Here is a 27909-nt window from a genome sequence, read left to right as displayed (position 1 = left end):
CCAGATTCACACATATCTCACCACCTACTTTGTATCTCTACTTGGATGTCTAATAGGTCTCACAAGCTTAATAAGTTCAAAACTGAGCTCCTCATATATACCTCCTACCACCAAATCTGACCACCTCTCAGAATTCTATGTCCCAGTAATTAGCAACACTATTTTGTCAGTTGTTTAGGACAACAAACTTAATAGAAATTTTATTCCTTTTTTTGTCTTACAATGCTACACTCAATCCATTAGCAAATCCTACTGGCTCTACCACCAACATATCTAAAGTCTGACAACCACTTATGTCAATAATGCCCTGGTCCAAGCTACTATAATCTCTTGCCTGGATGCTTCCACTCTCAACTCCATCTGCTGCAGTCTCTTCTCAACACAGCAATTAAAGTGATTATTTAAAATGTCGAAACACAAAACTCCTCTGCTCGGAAGCCTCCAGTAACTTTTCATTTTGCTCAGAGAGCCAGTCTTTAAGACAGCCTATGAGGTCTTACATGGTCCGGCTATCCCATTACTTTTGTGATCTCATCTACTACTCTCCCTCTTGCTCATGGCTCCAACAACACTGGCCTCTTTGCTGTTCTGCAAACATGCCAAGTGAACTACTTCAGAGCTCCTGCACCTGCAGTTCTCTGCCTATGATGCACTTTTCCCTTTTACCTACTACATGGCTTTCTCCCTCTCCTTCAGGGCTTGAATGTTGCCTTCTTGGGGAACTCCTCCCTGACGTTGTGGCATTCCCTCACCCACCTTCTCTGTTTTCATTTCTCCACAACACTTGTCATATTTTACTTATTGACTCACCACACCAGACTGTGGAAACTCAGTAAGGGAGGCATTTTTTATTTATTTATTATTATTATTTTTTAATCCTCACCCAAGGACATTTTTCCATTTTTTGTTCAGATAGAGTGGGAGGGAGGGAGGGGGAGAGAGAGAGAGAGAAACATCGACATGAAAGGGACACATCGAGTGGCTGCCACCCGCACAACCAACCAGGGCTGGGGACAAACTGCAACCGAGGTACACGCCCTTAGCGGAAACCGAACCCAGGTCTCTCTGGACCACAGGCTGATGCTCTATACGCTGAGTCAAACCGGCCAGGGCGGGTGGCATTTTTTATCTACTGTGTTCACTGTTGCACCCCTAGTAACTAAGAGTGCCTGGTTCACAGTAGGTGCGCAATACATTTTTTTTTTAATCCTCACCTGAGGATTTTTTTTTTTGAGAAACATCAATTGGTTGTCTCCCATAACCCAATTGGGGATCGAACCCACAACCTAGGTGTGTGCTCTGACTGGGAATCAAACCCACAACCTTTTGGTGTACAGAACAATGTTCCAACAGACTGAGCCAACCAGCCAGGGCTCAATACATTTTTTTAAAATAAATAAAATTTAAATCCTAAGTATGAATTTGACTATATTCAACATCTTTTTCTTCTACTGTCCAATCTAGCTAGAAAATGTTTCTGCCCTGGCCAGTTTTGCTCAGTGGTTAGAGTGTCGGCCCGCAGATCAATGAGTTACGGGTTTGATTCCAGTCAAGGGCATGTAGTTCAGTTGTAGTTCGTCCCTGACCCTGGTCATGTGGGAGGCAACCACTTGAAGTGTCCCTCTCAGGTGGATGTTTCTTTCTCTCTCTCTCTCTCCCTCCCTCTCTATCTGAAGATAAACAAAAATATATATATTTGGGTAAGAATTTAAAAAAAAAATCTGTTTCTGCTTTTGTTATTCTATTTGCTTTCTACCAGCCAATTCTTCAAATATGCCATCTCTCTTTTATTTTCTTTTTTTTTTTAAATCCTCACCTGAGGATATTTTTTCCATTTATCTTCATATAGGGCGGGGGGGGGGGGGGACATAGATGTGAAAGGGACACATGTATTGGTTGCCTTCGGCACAATACCGACCAGGGCCAGGGATGAACCCCAACCGAGGTACATACCATGCCCTTGACAGGAATCGAACCCACGAGTCATTGGTCCGCAGGCCAAGCTCTAACCGCTGGCTGAGCCAACTGACCAGGGTTTATTTTCTTGTTTAAATGATCATTTTCCTTCTTCAAACTCACCTCCTTCTACAAAACTTCTCCAAATTGGGCCAATTTGCCTCTTGTAGAAAATAACCTGGAAAATAAAAATGGTAATTGGGTTGGTAGGATAGGATTACAGATGACATTTTTAAAAACAGCTTTATTGAGCCCTGGCTGGTGTGACTCAGTTGGTTAAGCATCATCCTGTGCACCGAAAGGTCACCAGTTCAAAACCCAGTCAGGACTAGTATGCGGATTGTGGGTTTGATCCCTGGTTGGGGTGTGTATGGGAGGAAACTAACAGATGTTTCTCTCTCACACTGATGTTTCTGTCTCCTCCTTTCCTCTCTCTCTAAATTAAATAAAAATATTTGTTTTAAAAAGAAACAGCTTTATTAAGATATAATTCACATTCCATACAAGTCATTTAAAGTATATGATGAATATATTCACAGTTAATTGTACATTTTCATCACTTCAAGGAGAAATCTTAGTCCTGGCCGGTTTGACTCAGCGGTTGGAGCGTTGGCCTGTGGTCCAGAGTGACCCAGGTTCGGTTCCCTCTAAGGGCGTGTACCTTGGTTGCAGCTTGTCCCCGGCCCTGTTGGTAGTGCGGGTGGCAGCCACTCCGATGTGTCCCTTTCACGTTGATGTTTCTCTCTCTTTCTCTCTCCCTCCCACTCTATCTGAACAAAAAATGGAAAAAAATGTCTTCGGGTGAGGATTTAAAAAAAAAAAGAAGAAATCTTACATCCTTTACCTATCACTCCTGTGCTCTACCCCACCTCTGCCCTAAACAACCACTAATCTACTCTGTTTCTATAGACCTTCCTATTCCGGACTTTCATATGAATGCAATCATATAGTATGTGGTCTTTTGTGACTGGCTTCTGACACTCAGCATAATGTTTTCAAGGTTTGTCCATGCTGTAGCATGAGTCAGTACTTCATGCCTTTTTATGGCCAAATAATATTTCATTTTATAAATATGGGTGACATTTTAAAGATAAATATCACTGTTCTAAAACGATTTAAGAGAAACTTGGAACTTTAAAACAGCCTTCCAACCTGCGATCTCTCCTCCCTCATTCCCATTCCCTCTTTTAGACTACTAAACTACAAAACGTTGTGTACGCTCAAATTTACTTTATAATTTCTAACAATCTGACTTCTACTACAACATATGAGCTAAACCTGCTGTTCTTGGTCAGCAGACATACAAATTAATAAACTGAATTGCTCTTTTGGGTTCCCATCTATCATTCAACAAATCACTCCTTGATTTGTATGCTTAATTTGTCAATGTTGACAACCCCTTTTTAAAAATATTGCTTTGCAGTTGAGAGCGTGGACTCTGAAATCAAACAGATGTGAGTTTGAGTCAAAGCCTAATTAGCTATGTGATTTCAGGTAAGTTATTTAACCTTTCCAAATTTCAGTTACTTCTCAGAAAATAGGGAGAATAGCATATATGTTATAGGTCAGGGTAAGGACTAATTGAACTAATGAATAAAAGGGCTGAGCACATGGTCTGACACATAACAGGTACTCAGTAACTGCAGATTATTATTTTTACTAAAAGTGTTCCTTCCTTTGTTCAAAAGGTTCTGCCTTCAACTTTCTTCACTACTTCCTCTATCCACTTCTATGGAAATGTCATTATCTTCACTGCTTTTATGAGTACCTCTATCATTAAAACACTACCTGGCACAGAGTAACAACTCCTTTTTGAATGAACAAATAGATCTCTTTCAATCTCCTGATTTAAATTTCCAACTATGTAATGAACACTTTCACCTATATGTCACATTGGAGCTTGAAATGTTTAAGAAAAAAGAAAAATCACTTAAATCACATATTTTTCTAACACCTCAAAATGAACACCTCCTAAACCTAATACATCATTGTTTTCATCCAAACATGCTCCTTCTGACTTTCCTATTTTAGGTATCAATTCAGTACCTTCCAAGCAACCTAGACTTGAAAATTTTATTTTATTTTTTTTATTTTTTATTTTTTATCCTCACCCGAGGACATTTTTCCATTTTTTGTACAGATAGAGTGGGAGGGAGAGAGAGAGAGAGAAACATCGACGTGAAAGGGACACATCGAGTGGCTGCCACCCGCACGACCAACCAGGGCCGGGGACAAACTGCAACCGAAGTACGTGCCCTTAGCGGGAACCGAACCCGGGTCTCTCCGGACCGCAGGCCGATGCTCTAACCGCTGAGCCAAACCGGCCAGGGCTAGACTTGAAAATTTTAATTCACTATTTCATTACTACTTCTCTTGACTCTCTCATTCAACCATATAAAAATCATCTATATTCTATTTCTACAATAACCATGCTAATTCAGGATCTCTTATCCTCTTACCCACTCTACTACAATGGTTTCACTGTTCTACTCACCCATGGTCTCCCCTTGAGATTTCAAAAAAATTTTTTTTCTTTATTGATTTTAGAGAGAGAGGAAGTGAGAGGGAGAGAGAGAGAAACATCAATGAGAGAGAACATCAATTGGCTGCCTCCTGCATGCCCCCCACTGGGGATTTGGCCCACAACCTGGGCACATGCCTTGACCAGGAATCGAACTGGCGACCTCTTAGTGCCTGAGTCAACCACCGAGCCACACCAGCTGGGCTTGACCATCTTCTTAAACATCATAAAATTCATCAGTAGCCCCTCAGCCAAATGCATTAAATCAATCTCAACCTAGAGGTCACTGCTTTCTATCTAAGGACCAAACTTATCTCTCCTGCCTTACTTCTCTAACCATACAATAGATGTCCAGGTAACTTTCTTGCCTCCATTCCTTTGTTCCTCCAACTGGAACACAGCTCGCTCCACTCTCATAATTTCACTTAATGAAACCCAGTCTGTACATAAAAACTCAAATACTACCTCCTTCATCTCTTTCCTGCATCTCTCCATCCAAAATGATCTATCAAAATAACCTCTAACTGCAAAAGAACTGCATTTGTATTCTCTAAAAGTTAACATATTAGAGTTCTTCATTGTTCTAATTTCTCCCATGGTAGTGCATGCTCCTTGCAGGTAGAAATTGTGCCTTAGCCTTTATTGTATCCCCCCGTCCCCGCAAAATGGCCTTGCCCTGGCCACTCAGTGGTTAGAGCGTGGCCTACAGACCAAAGGGTTTCTTTCCGGTTTGATTCCCAGATCACGAGCATGTACTTGCAACCCGAGCTGGATCCGGCCCTGGCTGGCGCACGTGTGGGAAGCAACGAATACACATGGATGTTTCTACCCCACCCCCACCCCCCTTTCACTCAAAATCAAAAGGAAAAAAAAATATCCTTGGGCGAGGATTAAAAAAAAAAACAAAAAAAACCTACCATGACCTTGCTTACAGATAAATGGGTTTCAGCTACTTTCGATTCCTCTTTCTCTGCGATATCCTCGTTTAGGAATACTTTTTTACAGCCTGTCTACTTACAGTTAATATTTGTTTGGCACTCTGACATTTATTTTAGCTACGCCTATAACAATTCTGTTAAGTGTTTTTTATTATCCCTTAATTTAACAAAGAGATTGAGGCTTCATATACACTAGAGTAGGGTGAGAGAATACCGGAATCCATCTCCAGGACGTCCTAATCCTGTATCCCTTGTTCAATTTCAGCCCATTCTCCATTCCCTCGTCGCTACAGCTCCCCAATGCTCCAGCACCCGGAAATCTTTCTCTTTGCAATATGTAATTTTCCTCTTCCGGTCCCCAGGCCTCCTGACGACCCCCCCCCACACACACACACACACAAGCATTTCAGGCTCACACCCCTCTCCCGCACTGCTTTCACAGTTACTTCTCCCTCACCAGGGTTTTCTTTCTGAGAGGCCCTGGCCTTGCCGCGCGCCGCAAAACCTAGGACTATACTCACGCCACACTAAAGCCGCCGCGTCTCGGAACCCAACGGAAAAACAAAAGTTAAACCAGGGAGCGTCGCGGCGCCTCTGAGCGTGCACGAATCCGTCCAATCGCCCACAAGTTTACATGGCCCTTTGGATTGCGCACCAATAGGAAGGTTCTTCACATAGAGGCCCGCCTCATTCCCGCCCACCCTCGCTGGCGTCTTACCGCGCGGAGATCGCTGGGAAACGTATTTTATTTCTGCACGCAGCTCTGTTCGAAGAATGTAACCAGGATGTAAGCCTCATCTCCCAGTATGTTTGGCATCAGAACGAAGTAATTCTGAGCACCCCCAGTTTATGCTTCCACTACTACTTTGTTTTCATTAAAAATGATGCAGAAACACGATGCATAGTCATGGAAAGGATCACCGGATTATTCTGTGTTGTCATGTACAAGCTTATTTTAAGTAGGTGAAGATAGTTTCTCTTTCAAGGCCCTGGTTCCCTAAACCAAGAGAGGGCCGGTGGTTTAATTTGTACAACCAGGGGATTATGTATATAAATGCCGGTATTTTTGTTATTTAGCAAACTCTAATTTCCTGAGAGGTGTGAGAAATTGGCTAGCCAATGTGTGAGAAATATAAGCTAGCCCTGGCCAGTGTGTCGCAGTTGGTTGAACCATTGTCTCCTGTAACGAAGGATCAAGGTTCTATTCCCAGTCAGGACACATACCCAGGTTGCAGGCTCAATCCTTGTTGGGTCACCTAGGGAAGGCAACCAATGGATGTTTCTCTCACACATCACGTTTATCTTTTTCTCTCTCCCTTTCTCTCTCCCCCTCCCTCCCATCCTCTCTTTCTAAATTCAATTAACAAAATAATAATAATAATAACCTAGTTCAAAAAGCAGTTGTGGCCCTGGTCGGTTTGGCTCAGCGGTTAGAGCCACTGCCCACTGACAGGAGATTTCCGGTTGGGCTCCTGCTGAGGGCAGTACCTCCCTTGTGGTTTGTCCCCGGTGTTGGGGTCATGTGGGTGGCAACCGCTTGATGTGTCTCTCTCATGTTGAAGTTTCTCTCTCTCTCTTCCTCCCTCTCTCCCGCTCTATCTGAAGATAAGTGCAAAAATGTTCTCAGGTGAGGCTAAAAAAACAAACAAACAAAAAATCTAGTTGTTGTCTCATCTTTTCGGAAAAGCAATGTGTCCCAGGAGTAGTGGGAAAGGAACTTTATTCTTTATTTTTTTACTATTCTGTTATTTATTGATTGATTGATTTTAGAGAGAGAGAGAGATTTGTTATTTCACGTATCTGTCCATTCATTGGTTGATTATTATATGTGCCCTGATGGGGGACTGAACCCACGACCTTGGCTTATCAGGATGATGCTGTAACCAGCGGAGCTACCTGGCCAGGGCCAGGGGAAAGGAACTTTAGTCTCAGACAGAGCTGCAGCTACTGCTATGGAAAAGCTGAGACTCTTTACTGGTGTAAGACCGAAGGATGTTTGAAAGAAACTTGCCATGTTCTCCTAAATCTGCCTTTTTCCCCTTTTGTGATTTTCTTTGTTAGTTACAGTAAGATCTTCCCAGACAACTTAGTTCCATATTTTTGTCTCTCTTTTGGCCCCTACATTAAAAAAAACCCCAAATCATGGTGATCTTATCTTCATACCGGTTCTCAAATATATATCTTCATATTTATTTCCACTCCAGATCTCATTACCTTTCACTTGAGCGCCTACAGTAAAACTTTTTTTCTCATTAAAGTTGGTTTTTGCCCTGGCCAGTTTGGCTCAGCGGTTAGAGCGTCGGCCTATGGTCCAGAGACCCGGGTTCGGTTCCCACTAAGGGCGCGTACCTTGGTTGCAGTTTGTCCTCGGCCCTGGTTGGTCGTGTGGGTGGCAGCCACTCGATGTGTCCCTTTCACGTCAATGTTTCTCTCTCTCTCTCTTCCTCTCTCTCCCTCCCACTCTATCTGAACAAAAAATGGAAAAATGTCCTCCGGTGAGAATAAAAAAAACAAACAAATAACTTGGTTTTGATGAGCCTCAATATTCTGTGACAGATTTTTGGTCAAGTTGTTTCCATTAAAAAGTACTGATTTTAGCCCTGGCCGGTTTGGCTCAGCGGTTAGAGCATCGGCCTGCAGTCCAGAGAGACCCGGGTTCAGTTCCCGCTAAGGGCACGTACCTCGGTTGCAGTTTGTCCCAGGCCCTGGTTGGTCGTGCGGGAAGCAGCCACTCGATGTGTCCCTTTCACGTCGATGTTTCTCTCTCTCTCCCACTCTCTCCCTCTCTTCCCCTCCCACTCTATCTGAACAAAAAATGGAAAAATGTCCTCCTGTGAGGATTAAAAAAAAGTACTGATTTTAAAAACTAACCACTTAACCCTGGTTGGTTTGGCTCAGCGGTTACAGCGTTGGTCTGCGGTCCCGAGAGACCCGGGTTCGGCCCCCGCTAAGGGCACGTACCTCGGTTGCAGTTTGTCCACGGCTCTGCTTGGGTCGTGCGGGTGGCAGCCACTCGATGTGTCCCTTTCACATCAGTGTTTCTCTCTCTCTCTCCCTCCCACTCTATCTGAATAAAAAATGGAAAAATGTCCTCGGATGAGCATTAGTTTATATATATATAAACTAATCACTTAAAAACTGCCACACACACGACAAAAAACCCCAAATGGTCCACAAAACATTCTCCTTTCCTTCTGAAGGTTTTATGATACATTGTAATCATTAACCAGTCTTTTACTATTAAACTTACATGGCCAACTGAGACAAACAGTTCTGAGATTGTTCTTCCACCACTGCTTAAGACTGGAGTGGCAGGTATTGAGGATAATATTCATTTAGCCTTCTGAGCTTCCTGGGCAGACTTGGTGACTTTCCCAGCTCCAGCTGCCTTCTTATCCACTGCTTTGATGACACCCATAGCAACTGTCTGTCTCATGTCATGAACAGCAAAATGGCCCAGAGGAGAATTCTCAGAGAACCTCTCAACACATGTATGCTTGCCAGGAACCATATCAATGATGGCAGCATCACCAGATTTTAAAAACTTTGGGCCACTCTCTGGATTCCCACCTACTTTACCGCAACATGGCTAAATACGTTAAGAAAACTGGAATCGTCGGTAAAATGGGACCAGTTATGGTGCCTCCCTAAAAATGGTGAAGAAAATTGAAATCAGCCAGCACGCCAAGCACACTTGTTCCTTCTGTGGCAAAACCAAGATGAAGAGACGAGCTATGGGGATCTGGCACTGTGGTTCCTGCATGAAAACAGTAGCTGGTGGCGCCTGGACCAACACTGCCACTTCCGTCATCACAGTAAAGTCTTCCATCAGAAAACTGAAGACATGGAAAGACCAGAAGTTCCATAATTTGAAACATCGCTAGCCTATAATAAATGGGTTAATTTATATAAAAAAAAAAATAAAAATAAACTTTGGGCCATCTTCCAGCTTTTTCCCAGAATAATGATCAATCTTCTCTTTCAGATCAGCAAATTTGCAAGCAGTATGAGCTGTGTGACAATCCAACACAGGTGCATATCCAGCACTGATTTGGCCTGGATGGTTCGAGATAATCATGTGAGCTGTGAAACCAGCTGCTTCCATTGGTGGGTCATTTTCCTGTCACCAGCCATATTGTCACAATCTTTGATAGATGCATTCTTTAAAAATGTGTGTGTGTGTGTGTGTGTGTGTGTGTGTGTGTATTTAGATTTTAGAGAGGGGGGAGAGAAACTTTAATCAGTAGCCTCCCATGTGCACCCCCAACCAGGGATCAAACCCACAACCAGGGTATGTGACCTGATCAGGAAGCAAACCGGTGACCTTTTGGTACATGGGATGATGCTTAATCAAGTGAGCCACACTGGCAGGGGTGACAGACGCATTCTTGACATTGAAGCCCACATTATGCTCGGGAAAAGCTTCACTCAAAGATTCATGGTGGGCCCTGGCCAGTTTGGCTCAGCGGTTAGAGCATCGGCCTGCGGTCCTGAGAGACCCGGGTTCGGTTCCTGCTAAGGGCACGTACCTCGGTTGCAGTTTGTCCCCGGCCCTGGTCGGTTGTGTGGGTGGCAGCCACTCGATGTGTTCCTTTCACGTCGATGTTTCTCTCTCTCTCTCTGTTCCTCTCTCTCCCTCCCACTCTACCTGAACAAAAAATGGAAAAATGTCCTCGAGTGAGGATAAAAAAAAAAAAAAAGATTCATGGTGGCCCTGGACAGTTTGGATCAGCTGTTAGAGCATTGGCCCTCAGACTGATGGGTCTTGGGTTCAATTTCTGGTCAAGGGCACATACCTCTGTTGCAGGTTCGATCCCCGGCTCTGGTTGCAGTTGTGTGGGAGGCAACCAGTCAATGTGTCTCTCTCACATCAATATTTCTCTCTCTCTCCCTCCCTCCCTTGCAAGGCAGAGAGAAGGTAGAAGGTTGATATTTATCATCCCTTCTCTATTGTTATTATTTATATTTTTACTCTCACATCTAGGTTGATAATAATAAAGAGGTCTATATTATCTGTCCTCTATAAAGTTATGTGTGGTATAAAAAATTATTGATCAAGTTCTTGGAATAGCCCTGGCCAGTTTGGCTCAGCAGTTAGAGCATCAGCCAATGGACCAGAGAGTCCTGGGTTTGGTTACTACTAAGGGCACACACCTCAGTCACAGTTTGTCCCAAGCCCTGGTTGGGGTCATGTGGGTGGCAACCAGTCGATGTGGCTCTCTCACACTGATGTTTCTCTCTCCCTCTTCCTCCCTCTCTCCCTCCCGCTCTATCTAAAGATAAATGTGCCCTGGCCAGTTTGGCTCAGCGGTTAGAGCATCGGCCTGCGGTACAGAGAGACCCAGGTTTGGTTCCCACTAGGGGTGCATGCCTCGGGGTTGCAGTTTGTCCCCGGCCCTGGTTGGCTTGTGTGGATGGCAGCCACTCGATGTGTCCCTTTCACATCGATGTTTCTCCCTCTCTCTCTTCCTCTCTGTCCCTCCCACTCTATCTGCAAAACATTAAAATTAAAAAAATATATTAAAGATAAATGCAAAAATGTCCTTGGGTGAGAAGTAAAAAAAAAAAAATTCTTGGAATATATTTGGGCTAATCTAAACCAATTATGAGAGAATACTTCACCCAGTTGTTTTTAAATCCTCACCTGAGGATATTTTCCCATTTATCTTCAGATAGAGGGGGAAGAAGGGGGAGAGAAAGAGAGAAAGAGAAATGTCAATGTGAGAGAGACATATCAATTGGCTGCCTCCTGCACAACCCCCACCAGGGTTGGAGACAAACTGCAACAGAGGTACATTCCCTTGCACAGAATTGAACCCGCGACTCCTTGGTCCGCAGCTGACGCTGTAACAGCTGAGCCAAACAGGCCAGGGCCTGTTTTAATTTTTTTTTTTTTTAAATTTTAAATTTTAAATTTAGAAGCTCTTGGTACATTACTTTACATATTACACAAATATTTTGGTAAAACAGACTCAGAGATTCAAATCACTTGTTTTACTTAAGTTATTTTTTTTTGGTACACCTTGAAAGTTCCACTAGTTATTCTATGGAATAAATTGAAATCGCCATTTAACCCTATTTGCAGTAGAGGATATCAAATTAAAAACTGAACCATAATCCAGAAAGATAGCAAAGAACCTTATAAACTGAAAAATACTGACTATTTTTCTTGAAGCAGTAATAAGATGTTCTTTGATACATAGCCATGGCCTTACTGCTGAATGGAACAATGCACAAAGCACCTAGTCTTGTGCTTGCCTTACAACAGCCCTTTGTCTGCTCAGAAGAGAAGAGTAGTTGATTAGGAATCCATTAAAGGCCTTTAAATATAAATAAAATTAGAGTACATAATACTAATATGTTGGGTAGACATAAGCTGTGGGCACTTTGAGGGAAGATAGACATAGACTACATCAGAGAATCTGATTGGAAAGTAATTGCTAATACTTTAATTAACGGAAGACAATAGATGGTGATCATTCACAAATAGTTTCTGTAGACCTTATTTTTATGTTCAAGTATATTTACTCATTATCTTAAAGAAGAGGTAAAATAACATTGTTAATTACATATGAGAATATGTAAAGCTTTACAATTTTTTAAAAAATAGTGGAACTTTAAGGAAATGGTGAAGCTGATGATAAAGAAAGGATTCTAGCCCTGGCCAGTTTGGCTCAGTGGTTAGAGTGTCGGCCGGCGGACCAGAGAGTTCCGGGTTCGGTTCCCACTAAGAGCACATGCCTCAGTTGCAGTGTGTCCTCGGCCCCAGTTGGGGTTGTATGGGTGGCAACCAGTCGATGTGTCTCACATTGATGTTTCTTTCTCTCTCTTCCCCCCTCTCTCCCTCCCGCTCTATCTGGAAAAAAAAATCTTAAGAGAGTACTCTACCGCTCACTCGGCTGGTGTGGCTTAGTGGTTGAGCGTCAACCGATGCACCCAGAGGTCGCTGGTTTGATTCCTGATCAGAGCACATGCCCAGGTTGTGGGCCCAGTTCCCAGTGGGGGGCGTGCAGGAGGTGGCCAATCAATGTTCTCTCATCGATATTTCCATCTCTCTCATCCTCTCCCTTCCTCTCTCTCTAAAAATCAATAAAGAAAAAATTTTTTTTAAAAAGGGACTCTCCCCTGTGAAAGAAATAGGTAAACTATAGAATCAGTCTAATAGTATAATTAGTATGAGGCAGTATTCCAGGAGAAGAGAAAGAATACATATACAGAAAAGCTTTGCTTAAGAGACTAAATTTAGGGGGTTGGATAAAAAAGTTGAAGGGATTAAGCAGGATAAATGGGTAATTATAGAATAGTCACAGAGGTGTAGGTTACAGTATAGGAAATATAGTCAATAATATCATGATAACTATGTATGGAGTCAGTTGGAAACTTGAAGCAACAAGGGGACCATTCTGTAAAGTACATTATTATTTATTTATTTATTTTTTATCCTCACCCGAGGATATTTTTCCATTTTTTGTACAGATAGAATGGGAGGGAGAGAGAGGAAGGGAGAGAGAGAGAGAAACATCGACGTGAAGGGACACATCGAGTGGCTGCCACCCGCACGACCAACCAGGGCCAGGGACAAACTGCAACCGAAGTACGTGCCCTTAGCGGGAACCGAACCCGGGTCTCTCCAGACCGCAGGCCGATGCTCTAACCGCTGAGCCAAACTGGCCAGGGCTAAAGTACATTATTTTTTAATCATGTTTCTGTACATCTGAAACTAATATAGTATAATATTAAATGTAAACTGTAATAAAATATTTTTAAAAGTTAAAAAAGAGAGACTACATGTTTTTATTTATTTATTTAGTTTAATCCTCACCTGAGGATATTTTCTCAAATATCTTCAGATAGAATGGGAGGGAGAGAGAGAGGGAGGGGGGAAAGAGAAACATCTATGTGAGAGGGACACATTGATTGGTTGTCTCCCACATGACCCTGACCAGGGCCAGGGATGAACTGCAACTGAGGTGCATGCCCTTGGCCAGAATCGAACCCGTGACTCTTTGATCCACGGGCCAATGCTCTAACCGCTGAAACAAACCGGCCAGGGTGAGAGACTAATTTATACCAGAATTTTGAACATAGTGACTAACAGATCTTGCCTTTAAACATTAAGATATATAAAAGGAAGGGATTAGTTCAATAATGCATGGTGGCATTTCATAAGAATTTGGAGATAGCATAAATTTCAGGTCTATATTATGTTCAGTGACTCTGGTAAATAAAGAAATCTAAAAATTTTAAATATCATATTTCAAATGATGATTGTTTATTAATGTCATGATAAAGGAAGAAGGAATATTTTATACTTTTTTATTTTTTATTTTTTTTTATTATTATTATTTTTATCCTCACCCGAGGACATTTTTCCATTTTTTTGTTCAGATAGAGCGGGAGGGAGAGAGAGGAAGAGAGAGAGAGAGAAACATCGATGTGAAGGGACACATCGAGTGGCTGCCACCCGCACGACCAACCAGGGCCGGGGACAAACTGCAACCGAGGTACGTGCCCTTAGCGGGAACCGAACCCGGGTCTCTCAGTACCGCAGGCCGACGCTCCAACCGCTGCGCCAAACCGGCCAGGGCTATACTTTTTTATTTTTATAAATTTCTTTTATTAATGTGTTTTTTAAAATGGATTTTTATAGAGAGAGGAAGGGAGAGGGAGAGATAGACACATTGATGAGAGAGAAACATCATTTATCAGCATACCCTTCACTGGGGATCAAGCCTGAAATCCCAGCATGTGCCCTGACCAGGAATCGGTGACTTCTTGGTGCATGTGACGACGCTCAACCATCTGAGCCACACGGGCTGGGCAGAAATATTTTAAATTCTAGCTTTCCAATTTTTATGGTTCATAAAAATTGAATCTCCCTCTCTCCTATTCTGATTTGTCCCCTATGAAGTAGATAAACCCAAGCCCCACTTAAAAATGAGTCTTAAGTATATGATATATGTATTCCTATTAATTGAGCCTGTTGACTTTTACTTTCTGTAGTTTGTAGTACAATAACAATTTTTGTCTGTTTTCTAAATACTAAATCTGGTTTTTCTAGTTATAAGACCTTTCCCAAACCTTATTTTGATGCATATTAAGAAGCACTGATTTAAAGTGATGTTCAGCCCAGCTCGTGTAGCTCAGTGGTTGAGCATTGTTCCATGCACCAAGAGGTCGCCAGTTCATTCCCTACAACATGCCCAGGTTGTAGGCCTGATCCCCAGTGGAGGGCATGCAGCAGGAGGCCAATTGATGTCCTTTCTCATCAATGTTTCTCTCTCTCTCTCTCTCTCTCTCTCTCTCTCTCTCTCTCTCTCCCTTCTTCTCTCTCTAAAATCAATAAAGAAAAAAAATAAAAATAAAATAAAGCGATGTTCAAACATAGCACTGGGTGGGAACAAAATAGAAATGTTTATTGAATTGAATTGTTGAACTTAATTGAATTCAATCACAGATCACCAAATGCAGAATAAACTGTCATTATTTTGGCTTAAATGAATTTAAAGGTTTGTTAATGATATATTATTTCTTGCAATGTTAAAGAATGTAAAAGAATGCCCTGGCTGGTTTGGCTCAGCATTTGGAGCATCAGCCTGTGGACCAGAGAGTCCTGGGTTTGGTTCCCACGAGGGGCACATACCAAAAAATAAAAATAAAAAAAAGATAAAAGAATGTAAAAGAACCCATTTTACTGTATTTTTAGAAGAATCTAGTAATGATACAGTGTGAAATTTTATTGCATATTTATTTTAATGTTAAAAAATCATAAATGGGTAAAAAAAATTCCATTCAAGGACAATGTTGATTACCATTTTAATGTAACAAAGTAAAGATATTTTATTTGTAAAGCTTTAGATTCCACATTGCCAAAATTTAAGAAATTACAATGATCTAAAAAGGTGAAATATTTATTTTATTTTATATTTTTTACAGAATCTCAGCATTTTTATTTGTAGGGAAAAAAAACAAATTTTCATCACCATCAAGGTGTCAAAAGAAATTAGGTAATAAAAGCAAATATTCAAATCCTAAAGTCACCTAATGCTTTTCTCCTAATTTCAAATAGAAAACAACAATGAAAAAAATGTTCTCAGATTTTGAAATCTCTCTAAACAATACCCAGGTGCAAGAAAGCAATAGATTTCTTTCATCTCAGTTATAAGTTTAATATTCTAAAAATGTCTTTCTTCCAGGGAAAACTGAACTGATCAATTACAGAATTTAATAACGCAATTTCACTTCACCTAGTCTAAATTCCGTGTGATTAGTCTAAAACCATCCTTAAAAGACAGACTTACTCTTGTTTATACAATAGTGGAGTAGCTAATCTAGTATTTTAGAAACATTACTATCCTTTATATTAGAGTTCCTTCCCTAGTGGTCTCCTTTGTAATAGTCTGAAATAACATATTCCTTACCATAAATGATATTTTAGTAGATAAATACTATATGAAGACTAATAAAAAAGTCTCTTTCAAAATAAAATATCTAGCCCTCTGTATACCAAATTGGAACTTGAAAGGTAAAGAATGTACATATTTTCAAATATACAAATTATGTGCTAAAGTAAAAAATATAAAATGTCCTTTAATTCACAGCTCTGTTGGTGCTGCTGTCAGTGGGATGTATGCTAGGAGACTGGTCCTCCTTGCTGAAGGTTGTTCCTACCTGTTTCTAGTAAGGCTGTTAGTTTTTACCTGCATCTTCTTTACAACTGGCATCACACTGCAGCATGGATTAGTGGAGGACAATGATGAATTGCTCCCAACTTCTGTCATAGTCTTGAATAACAATACTCAAATTTAGAACCAAAACATTTCTAGGGCCTGATTCTGGAGCAGGCATCTCCTGCACATCCTCAAGCTCTCCCCAACACCCCAGGACTCTGATGACAAGTTTACTAGTGGACACTTACAGTGATCCAAAAGCCACGGATCAATGCATATTCTATGAAATTATGCTTGCATGCCACAATTCTGATAACTTCCTTCACTTTATTATTTTAATTTTTTTCCTTTATTGATTTTAGAGAGAGAGGAAGTGAGAGGGAGAGAAAGATCGATGAGAGAGAACATCGATTGGCCGCCTCCTGCATGCTCCCCACCGGGGATTGGGCTCACAACCTGAGCATGTGTCCTGACCGGGAATCAAACTGACGACCTTTTGGTGCACGGGTCGACGCTCAACCACTGAGCCCCACCGGCCTGACTTAACTTTCTTCACTTTAAAATTTTCAATACACACTGCACAATTCTCAACATTGACATTGATTTCCTTTCCTCCATGGGTTATTATGAAATGGAAGCTGCCAATAACTTTCTTGTTTTTTTCCCCTTGGCTCTGACTTCCAAACTGTGAGCCAGAATATAGGATATTTTACTATACTGCATATAGTAAAATATTAGTGAAAAGGCTAAATCTTTATTTTTTGTTAATCCTCACCTGAGGATATTTTTTCCATTGATTTTTTTTTTTTATCTTCACCCAAGGACTTTTTTTTTTTTAACATTTATCTTCAGATAGAGCAGGAGGAAGAGAGAGAAACATCGATGTGAGAGAGACACATCGATTGGCTGCCACCCACACAACCCCAACGAGGACCAGGGACAAACTGCAACCAAGGTACGTGTCCTTAGCAGGAAGCGAACCCGGGACTCTCTGGTTTGTGGGCTGATGCTCCAACCACTGAGTCATACTGGCCAGGGCATATTTTTTCCATTGATTCTTAGTGATAGTGGAAGGGAGGGAAGCGTGGGAAGAGAGAGAACCATCCCTCCTGAATGCTCCCCTAGGGGCAGGGGATTGAATTTAAAACCCAGGCATGGGAATTGAACCCTTTGGTTCCTAGACTGATGCTCTAATGGCTGAGCCAAACAGGCCAGGGTGAGATGAACATTTATTAATGAGTTTTGAATAAAGCAAATTGCCCTCCATAATGTGGGTGGGCTTCATCCAATTAGTTGAAAGCTTAACTAGAACAAAAAGTGAGCCTCCCAAAAACAAGATGGCATTCTCCTGCAGACTGCCTTCAGATCTTATCAGTATTATCAGTGCTTCTGGGCCTCTAACCCTGCAGGCGTTGGACTTGCCAGCCTTCCTAAATTACGTGAGCCAAATATTCATAATAAATTTCTTTCCATCTATATAAACATTCTATTGATCTTGTTTTTCTGGAGAATGTTAACTAATCCAACATGTAATGGCTTTATTATTTTTATTTTTTAATGAATGTTTTAAACTCTTAGTTTTAATTTATAATATAGTAAATATCCATACTATATAATCCATATAAACAATATCTTATTAGCATTCTCAATAATTTGTAAGAGTTTAAATGAGTCCTGAAACCAAAATGTTTGAGAACCACTGGTAAACTATATTTAAAATAAAATGTCCTTTCTTTAAAAAGTTAGCAATTTTATTTTATTATTTTTTTTGCTCTCTAAAACTAGCCCTCCCTCAATTAATCTAATTTATGAGGCTTTATTGCACTTTTTAAAAATCCAGAGACCAGCCTGGCTGGTGTGGCTCGGTGATTGAGCATCAACCCATGCATCAAGAGGTCACTGGTTTGATTCCAGGTCGGGGCACATGCCCGGGTTGCTGGCTTGATTCCCAGTAGGGGACGTGCAGGAGACAGCCAATCAATGATTTTATCTCTCCCTCTTCCTTCCTCTCTCTAAAACTCAATAAAAACATTTTTAAAAAATCCAGAGACCACAGCCTAACTAATGATTACCACAGTTAAGTATTCATTTTATTCTATTCTAGCACTAAGGATAATGAATTTTAGAAAAATACACACTACTCTAATATTATTTAATTTTTTTCTCTGAAAGGTTAATTTTGAGAACTATTTAAATAATGAAAACAACACTTTTATTTTTATTATTATTATTTTTTTGTATCCTCAACCGAGGACATTTTTGCATTTACCTTCAAACACAGTGGGAGGGAGAGAGTGGGGAAGAGAGAGAGAGAAACATCGATGTGAGAGACACATCGACTGGCCACCACCCACACGCCCCCAACCAGGGCCGGGGACAAACTGCAACCGAGTACGCGCCCCTTGCAGTAACCGAACCCAGGCCTCTCTGGTCTACAGGCCAGTGCTCTAACCTCTGAGCCAAACCAGCCAGGGTGAAAAACAACACCTTTAAACTATAGCTATACTCACCTATTCTGCCCAAGACCCAAATACTTGACAGTCAATTTATGATGTGCAGAATGCCATCATAGGGGCTAATAAAACACAAGTTTCAGATCTTTACAACAGTGATTCTCAAAGGGGTGGACCTGAGGACTGAGGGTAGTGTTTACCTACGCTTCTTGAAGGTAGCATCAGAATTTGCGGTGGGTGCAACTGGAAAAGGTTTTTACTGCCCTTCTTTTACAGACTTACTGCTAGTGTGAGTGACCGCTACAGATTTCTCAGGAGTATTAAGGCAAACAAAAATGACTGAGAACCATTACTCTATAACTTTATAGTATACAGGGGATATACTTTAAAATATAAGTATAATTTAAAAGAGTAACAGGAAATAAACAGGAACAATAAAAACTTTTGGGACTTCTGGTCAGGATGGCAGCGTAGGTAAACGTGGTATTGCCTACTCCCACAACCACATCAAAATTACAACTACAGAACAACCATCATTCAGAATTGCCTGAAATTGAGCTGAATGGTAGTCCTACAACTACGGAATTAAAGAAGCAGCCACATCGAGACTGGTGTGTGGGCGGGAGGGGACAGGCTGGTCCCACACCCACGTGCGGTGGATAAAAATCAGGAGAGACATCTCGGCTGGGAAGGTCCTCCCTGAAGATTGAGGGATCCCCGTCCCATAGGTAAACTCCCACAACCACATCAAAAGTCCTCGTAACTTCTGGTTGGAAAAACCAGTGGGAACTGAGGCTGAGGGAGGCTGAGGCTGTTGGGCCACAGGCAGCTTCTCTTAAAGGGCCCTCACATGGACTTACTTGGACTCACTCCTTCTGGTCTCCAGCATTAGGAAGGCAGCTTCAAAGGCACCAGAGACTTACAGGGAAGAGCTGAGTTGTTTGGTATCAGAGCGAGAGCTGGAGGGGCAGCTTTCTCCTGGACAGATGTGCTGTCACAGGCCTTTGTTCCTTTGGTGAGTCCTTCCCTGGGGCAGCAGACTCCGCCATATCTGGGACTCCAGCAACCTGGCTCACACTGTTTGCCCCACCCTGGTGATTCCCTGAGGCCCCACCCTACCCAACTTTCTGGCCCATCAAAGCTATTTCCAATGGCTTTACCATAGGATTGGCCTGTCTTGAATCCTGCTTCAGATTTTCCTAAAATCTCTCAAACAAGCAGCATCTGGTCTCAGCGAGCCCCATACCTCTCATTAGGTGACCTCATGCCTGGCACTAGAAGCAGCCAGTCTTGGTTCACAACTTGGCTTTTCCACTAAGCCCAACACAAGAAGCAGCCATCTGCAGATCACTCTGTAGCTTATGCCGGGTGGCCCTGGGAAGAACACAGGCAGTGGCTGACCTTTTCCCAGAGCCAGCACACCCAGTTGACAGCTTCAGAACACTTTGAAGCACCACCACCCAACCACCTCCACAAGTGACACACTCAAGGAGTGAAGTCAGTGGGCACCAGAGCCCTGTAAAAGTAAGTCTAGCTCTGTGTGGTGAGCCCCTGCACAGCTGATCCTCCAAGGGAGTCGAGGCCAGTGTTCAGGGGCACAGCCAGTCCTTGCAGCTGATCAGCCTGAATAAATCCTTCCCATTGATGTGTCAACAGGAATCAAGACTCAATTACAGCCCTGGCCGATTTTGCTCAGTGGTTGGAGCGTTGGCCTGTGGACCAGAGAGTCTCTGATTCGGTTCCAGCTGGGGGCACGTACAAAAAAAAAAAAAAAAAAAAAAAGACTCAATTACAACAGAAGGACGTACAGTCCACACTATGGGTGCACCTCAAGAGAGGTTGTGCTACTGGACCCTATAGGACACCTACAATAAGCCACCCTACGAAGCCTAGGAAACATAGCAACTTTACCTAATACATAGAAACAAAGAGGGAAGCAGCCAAAATGAGGAGACAAAGAAACATGTCCCAAATGAAAAAACAGAATAAAATTCCAGGAAAAAAAAAACTAAACAAAATGGAGATAACCTATCAATCAGATGCAGACTTCAAAACACTGGTTCTAAGGATGCTCAAGGCATTTAGTGAGAACATCAATAACATAAAAAAGGACCAGTCATAAGTGAAGAGTCCACTAATGGAAATAAAGAATAATTACAGGGAATCAATAGTAGAGAAGGTGAAGCGAAGAAGCAAACCATCTATTTGGAATATAAGGAAGCAAAAAACACCCAATTGGAACAGAAAAAAGAAAAAAGAATCCAAAAAAATGAGAACAGTGTAAGGAGCCTCTGGGATAACTTCAAGCATATCAACATTCACATCATGGGGGTGCCAGAAGGAGAAAAGAGAGCAAGAAATTGAAAACCTATTTGAAAAAATAATGACAGAAAAATTCCTTAACTTGGTGAAGGAAACAGATATACAAGACAAGAAAGCACAGAGAGTCTCAAACAAGATGAACCCAAAGAGGTCCACAACAAGACACATCATCATCAAAATGCCAAAGGTTAAAGACAAAGAGATAATTTTTTTTTTTTTTTTGTACATGCCCCTAGTGGGAACCGAACCCAGGACTCTCTGGTCCGCAGGCTGACACTCCAACTGCTGAAGCAAACCGGCCAGGACTAAAGAGATAATCTTAAAAGCAGCAAGAGAAAAGCTGTTAGTTGCCTACAAAGGAGTTCCCATTAGACTGTCAGCTGATTTCTCAAAAATAAAAAACTTTGCTGGCCAGAAAGGAGTGGCAAGAGATATTCAAAGTGATGAAAAGCAATGACCTACAACCAAGGTTACTCTATCTTGCAAAGCTATCATTTAGAATTCATGGCCATATAAAGAGTTTCCCAGACAAGAAAAAGCTAAAAGAGTTCAATACCACTAAACCAGAATTATATGAAATGTTGAAGGGTCTTCTTGAAGGAGAAGAACAAAAATATGAACAATAAAGTGGCAATAAATGCATATCTATCAACAATTGAATCTACAAACAAAATGAGCAAGCAGAACAAAAACAGACACATAGATACAGAGAACTTTTTGTTGCTTGCCAGATGGGAGGGGGCTGGAGGGATGGGTGAAAAAGATGAAGGAATTAAGAAGTACAAATTTGTTGTTACACTGATGAACCTCAAAGGGAAGGGGTAGGGAGGGTGGGAAGAGATAAACCAAAGAACTTCTATGCATATATGTATTACCAATATATGGACACAGACATTGGGGAAGGCAGGAGGGGGGCAAGATTGGAGAGGAGGGGCGGGTCAAAGGAGGAAAAAAGGGAGTACATCTGTAATACATTCAACAATAAAGATAGGTTAAAAACAACTTTTGGGAATTTGTGCTTATACTGAGGGTCTATCAGGGCCTTGCTGCTCTAATAATGTTAAAGCAGACCATTATATTTTTATTTTTATATTTTTGTGTTAATCCTCACCTGAGGATATTTTTCTATTGCTTTTTAAAATATATGTAGAGGATGGAAGGTGAGGGGAAAGAGAAAAACATTGATGTGAGAGAGACATGTCCATTGGTTGTCTCCTGTATGCACCCTGACTAGGGCTGGGGATCTAACCTGCAACCCAGGTATGTACCCTTGACTGGGAATTGAACTCTTGACCCTTTGGTCCCTGGGCCGATGCTCTAACTGCTGAGCCATACTGGCCAGGGCAAAACCATTATACACACACACACACACACACACACACACACACATTTTTTTTTAAATCCTCACCCAAGGATATTTTTCCATTTATCTTCAGGTAGAGAGAGAGAAGAGAAAAGGAGAGAGAGAGAAACATTGATGTGAGAGGGACACATCCACCAGTTACCTCATGCACGACCTCAACCAACAACCAATTGCAACCTAGGAATGTGCCCTTGGCTGGAATTGAACCCGGGACCCATCGGTCCACAGGCCAACACTCTACCACTGAGCCAACCCGGCCAGGCATATATTTAAATTTATTTATTTATTTTAAATATATTTTTATTGATTTTTTTTTTTTATCCTCACCCGAGGACATTTTTCCATTTTTTTGTACAGATAGAGTGGGAGGGAGAGAGAGAGGGAAACATCGATGTGGAAGGGACACATCGAGTGGCTGCCACCCGCACGACCAACCAGGGCCGGGGACAAACTGCAACCGAGGTACATGCCCTTAGCGGGAACCGAACCTGGGTCTCTCCAGACCGCAGGCGGACGCTCTAACCGCTGAGCCAAACTGGCCAGGGCATATTGATTTTTTTTTTTTTTTTTTTTTTCCTCACCCGAGGACATTTTTTTTGTTTTGTTTTTTGTTCAGATAGAGCGGGAGGGAGAGAGAGGAACAGAGAGAGAGAGAGAAACATCGATGTGAAAGGGACACATCGAGTGGCTGCCACCCCCAGGGCCGGGGACAAACTGCAACCGAGGTACGCGCCCTTAGCGGGAACCGAACCCGGGTCTCTCAGGACCGCAGGCCGACGCTCTAACCGCTGAGCCAAACCGGCCAGGGCTGATTTTTTTTTTAAGAGAGAGAGAGAGAAGGAAGAGAGAGAGAAAACATCGATGTGAGAAAGAAACATTGATCAGCTGCCTCCTGCACAGCCCTTACTGGGGATCAAGCCTGCAACTTAGGCATGTGCCCTGACCGGGAATCGAACAGGAACCTCTCAATCCATGGAAAGATGCTCAGTCCACTGAGTCACACTGGCCGGGCTAAATTTATTTTTATTTATTTATTTTAATTTTTCATTTATTAATTTGTTTTTGTTACAGATGTTTCCCATTTTTCCCCCATTGACACCCTCCTCCCCTTCCTCCCCCACCCCATCCCCAGCTTTGTTGTCTATGTTCATTGGTCATGCATACATGCATGTAAGTTCTGTGGTTTATCTCTTCCCCCACAAACCATCCCTCCTCTGAGGCTTGTCAGTCTGTACCCCACCTCTATGTCTCTGGGTTAATTTTGTTCAGTAGTTTGTTTAGTTCATTATATTCCACAAATAAGTGAGATCATGTGATATTTGTCTTTCTCTGCTTGGCTTGTTTCGCTGAGCATAATACTCTCCAGGTCCTTCCAAGCCATCTCAAAGGATAAGAGATCTTTCTTTCTTACATCTGCATAGTATTCCATTGTGTACATGTACCACAGCTTTTTAATCCACTCATCTACTGATGGACATGTGACTTATTTTCAGATCTTGGCTATTGTGAATAGTGCTGCTATGAACATAGGGTTATATATATTCTTTCTGATTGGTGTTTCAGGTTTCTTTTTTTTTTTTTTTTTTATTTTTTTTTATTTTTATTTTTTATCCTCACCCGAGGCAATTTTTCCATTTTTTGTACAGATAGAGTGGAAGGGAGAGAGAGGAAGGGAGAGAGAGAGAGAAACATCGACGTGAAGGGACACATCGAGTGGCTGCCACCCGCACGACCAACCAGGGCCTGGGACAAACTGCAACCGAGGTACGTGCCCTTAGCGGGAACCGAACCCGGGTCTCTCTGTACCGCAGGCCGATGCTCTAACCGCTGAGCCAAACCGGCCAGGGCTGTTTCAGGTTTCTTAAGGTATATTCCTGGAAGTGGGATCACTGGGTCAAATGGAAGTTCAATTTTTAACTTTTTGAGGAAACACTGTAACATTTTCCACAGTGGCTGCACCAGTCTGCATTCCCACCAGCAGTGTACTAGAGTCCCCTTTTCCCCACACCCTCGCTAACACTTGTTGTTTGATGATTTGTTGATGGTGGCCATTCTGACAAGTGTGAGGTGATACCTCATAGTTGTTTTTTTTTTTAATCCTCACCCGAGGACATTTTTCCATTTCTTGTTCAGGTAGAGTGGGAGGGAGAGAGAGGAAGGGAGAGAGAGAAACATCGACGTGAAGGGACACATCGAGTGGCTGCCATCCGCACGACCAACCAGGGCCGGGGACAAACTGCAACCGAGGTACGTGCCCTTAGCAGGAACCGAACCCGGGTCTCTCCGGACCGCAGGCCGACGCTCTAACCGCTGAGCCAAACCGGCCAGGGCTCTTGGCCATTTATATGTCCTGTTTGGAGAGGTGTCTAGGTAGGTCCTCTGCCCATTTTTTAATTGGGTTCTTTGTCTTCCTTTTGTTGAGTTGTATGAGCATTCTATATATTTTGGAAATTAACCCCTTATCTGATGCATCATTGACGATTATGGTCTCCCATATAGTGGGATCCCTTTCTGTTTTGATAGTTGTTTCTTTTGCTCTGCAGAAGCTTTTTAGTTTGATGTATTCCCATGTGTTCATTTTTTCCTTTGTTTCTCTTGCCTTAGGTGTTGTATTGGTGAAAATTCCGCTGCATATGATGTCTCAGATTAAATTAAGTTTTAAAATATTTATTGTTCAAAGTATTACTGATGTTCCCCCCAATGACATAAACATTATATTTTAATTCAATGTTTAATAAAATGAATTATTTCAATGTTTCTTGTTTTGTACTTAGAATTTCATTATTTTTCCTTTTTTGTGATTAATATGGTTGTCCAGATTTCAATAGTAAAAAATCTCAAATTTTGTTGTAAATCATCATAATTGTATGTGCAATGAATCACACCTTTCTTTTTCTTTATCTCTTTGCAATATAATGTTGTTGCTCTTCCTGTCAAGGCCAACACCCTCTTGAATCAGGACTTGCCTTATTTATTTATTTATTTATTTTTAATTTTTTTTTTATTGATTTTTAGAGAGAGAGAAGAAGGGGAGGGAGAGATAGAAACATTGATGAGAGAGAACATCGATTGGCCACCTCCTGCATACCCCACACTGGGAATTGGGTCCACAACCTGGGCATGTGCCCTAACCAGGAATTGAACCGGTGACCTCTTGGTGCATGGGTTGATGCTGAACCACTGAGCCACACCGGCCCAGGCTCAGGCCTTGTCTTATGACTTGCTTTCACTAATAAAATGTCACAGAATTGACTCTGTACATTTTGGAGTCTAGATTTTATGCCTAGGATTCTACTCACATACTCTTGGACTACCATGACCACCATGCTGCTAAAAGACCCCATTCACCCTACCAAGAATGAGAAGTCATATGAATTGAGGCTTCCCAGACAACAGCCAGCACCAACTGCCTGTCATGTGAGTGAATCATCTTGGATCCTCCAACTCAGTCAAGCTGTCAGATAACTGTAGCTTTGTGAGGGATCCTAGGTCAAGCCTTAAGAACACCAGATTACCAACCCACAGAACTGTAATAATAAAGTTATAATTTCAGCCACAAAGTTTTGAGGTGATTACACAACAAAGGCTAACCGAAATAGTGCTATTCCCTGAACGTGTTTGTGTATGAAGTTTAGACTGGTGGGTATAAGTAACTGGGCATCAATTTTTGTGGATGCTGTAATCAAATGGAGGGATATTATGTATATCACATCCCAGTAGAGTCTCAAATAAAATTTATTATATGTAAATGTAAGATGAGGCAATGAGGCACAGGGCAAGTTTATTGGGTGAATCTATTAATTCATTAACTAATTCACTCAACAGATAATCATTGCACACATTCTAAATACCAAGCAGTATTCTAGGAGTTGGGACAGACACTGCCCTTGCCTTCGTATAGGTTATAGTCTGATGAACAAAGCAATTAAACAAGCAATTTCAAGAAGTTTGATAGGCCCAGCCAGTGTGGCTCAGTGGTTGAGCGTCAACCCATGCACCAAGAGGTCACGGGTTTGATTCCTGGTCAGGGCTCATGCCCAGGTTGTGGGCCCATCCCCAGTGGGAGGCATGCAGGAGGTGGCCAGTTGATGTTCTCTCTCATCGATGTTTCTCTCCCTTTCTTCCTCTCCCTCTAAAATCAATGAAGAAAAAATATAAAAAAATATATAAAAAACAAAAAGTTTGATAAGAAAGCCCAGGTTGCTGCTGACTAACCAAACTCTGAGCATTGGGGAATGCTTTGCAGGGGAAGTAATCTTTAAACTGATAGATGAAGGATGAATAGAAGTTAGTCAGAAAGGGGAAGAGGAAACTGTAGGGTGGGGTCAAGAGAGTATAAATATGTTTTAACAAAGGAAACATTATCTGTTTCCTGAAGGCTCAGAGGTGAGAGAAAGCATGGTGCATTCAAACTACCACAATAACTTCTGTGCAGTATATGGAAAAGTATAAGCGATGACACTTGGGAGTAGGACAGCAAACAGTCAAGAAGTCTGGAGACGAAAAATGACAAGACTGCTTTTAGACAAAGCAATGTGACAACTGAGTAGAGGGATTTGACAGGGGCAAGACCTGAATGAGTTGTTATAGTTCATGCGAGAGAGAACTTAAATTAGGGAAGTGATAAAAGGGATGGAGAGACATGGATGAATTTAATATTTTTAGGCGACAGAATCTCCAGACGTGCCACACGGATTGTATATGGTAGTAAAGAAGCAGGAGTTGAGGATTATTTTTAGATTTCTGACTCAGGCAAGGAGTAAATGGACGAAATCATTCATGGTAACTGGAAACAACAACGGAGAGCTATGAGTTCAAAGTGCTTCAACTTTACCAAGTGGAGTTGTCTAGCAGATAGCCAGATACATATAACCCATGAGAGAAGCCTAGGCTGGAAATACAGATTTGGGAGTCATCAGCCCCAGTTGGCAGCTTGGGTCCTGGGGGAAGCTGAGCGTGCACAGGGAGTATGAGAACAAGCCCGGGGCGTTAGGCCTTCCTTACAACAAATATTTAATTCTAAGAACGACACTCTCACGGTTTCTTTAGTCATTTCCCCATGACGCCCCACAATTTGAGGGAAGTGGAGGTGGAGACAAGCAGGGTCAGAACCGTTGCCGTAGCTTTTACAGCAACTTGAGGAAGCATTAGGGAGTGTGTGGTGCTAGAGGAAAGTGGCTGTTGTTGAGCTTGATGTCTTGGGTGTTGGCAACAGTTGGAAAAGCAAGGTCAAAAGCCGCAGCTTGTGTGGACAAAAAGCAATTCTGCCAGCCGGTTAAGATTTGGGGCATGGGTTCCACCCGCACTTATCAATGGCGATGTGGCGAAATAAAGTGGCCGAGGTTGTTGTCAGAGGCACGCAGAGTCAAGAGGCTAAAAATAAGAGACTCTGAGAAGATTCGTTACTTGGAAAAAGGCCGACAAATTAAAAACAAAACGAAACAAAAAGACGGCCGTGAAGCTGCAGCGAGGTGGGGCGGCCGAGGCGAGGCCCGGCGGGTTTGGCCGTCCATTTATACAAAGGGGAGCGGGCTTACCCCCCGCCCCCGGACCCCCGCGCGCCGGAAGCAGAACCTTTGCACTCTGGCGCATTACACATTCCTCCGCGCCGGAAGAGCGCGTCGCACCTCATTTCCGAGGCTTCCCCCTCCAAAGGAGAGATCATGGGACCTCCGAGGTGTGCCGG

The 27909-nt window shown here is 42.3% G+C and overlaps 1 protein-coding gene and 1 pseudogene across 2 annotated transcripts in view; one reads left to right on the top strand and one right to left on the bottom strand.

The window, feature by feature from the left end:
* The window catches only part of CCDC77 (coiled-coil domain containing 77), a 38742-nt gene extending 32764 nt beyond the window's left edge, over positions 1-5978 (bottom strand). Inside the window, exons 1-2 of one of the 2 annotated variants that reach the window (XM_036251731.1) lie at positions 5937-5978; positions 2080-2134 (exon numbers count right to left, since the gene is read on the bottom strand). The gene's annotated coding sequence lies outside the window, so the exon portion shown is untranslated. The other variant, XM_036251732.1, reaches the window with a different exon arrangement.
* Positions 5979-9000: 3022 nt separating this feature from the next.
* On the top strand, positions 9001-9299 carry LOC118623811 (annotated as a pseudogene).
* The last annotated feature ends 18610 nt before the right edge of the window (positions 9300-27909 follow it).

This window comes from Molossus molossus, unplaced genomic scaffold (assembly GCF_014108415.1).
Source record: "Molossus molossus isolate mMolMol1 unplaced genomic scaffold, mMolMol1.p scaffold_m16_p_10, whole genome shotgun sequence".
Classification (NCBI taxonomy): Eukaryota; Metazoa; Chordata; class Mammalia; order Chiroptera; family Molossidae; genus Molossus; species Molossus molossus.
Note: the sequence above shows the minus strand (reverse complement) of the source record. Positions and strands in the feature narration are given on the sequence as shown.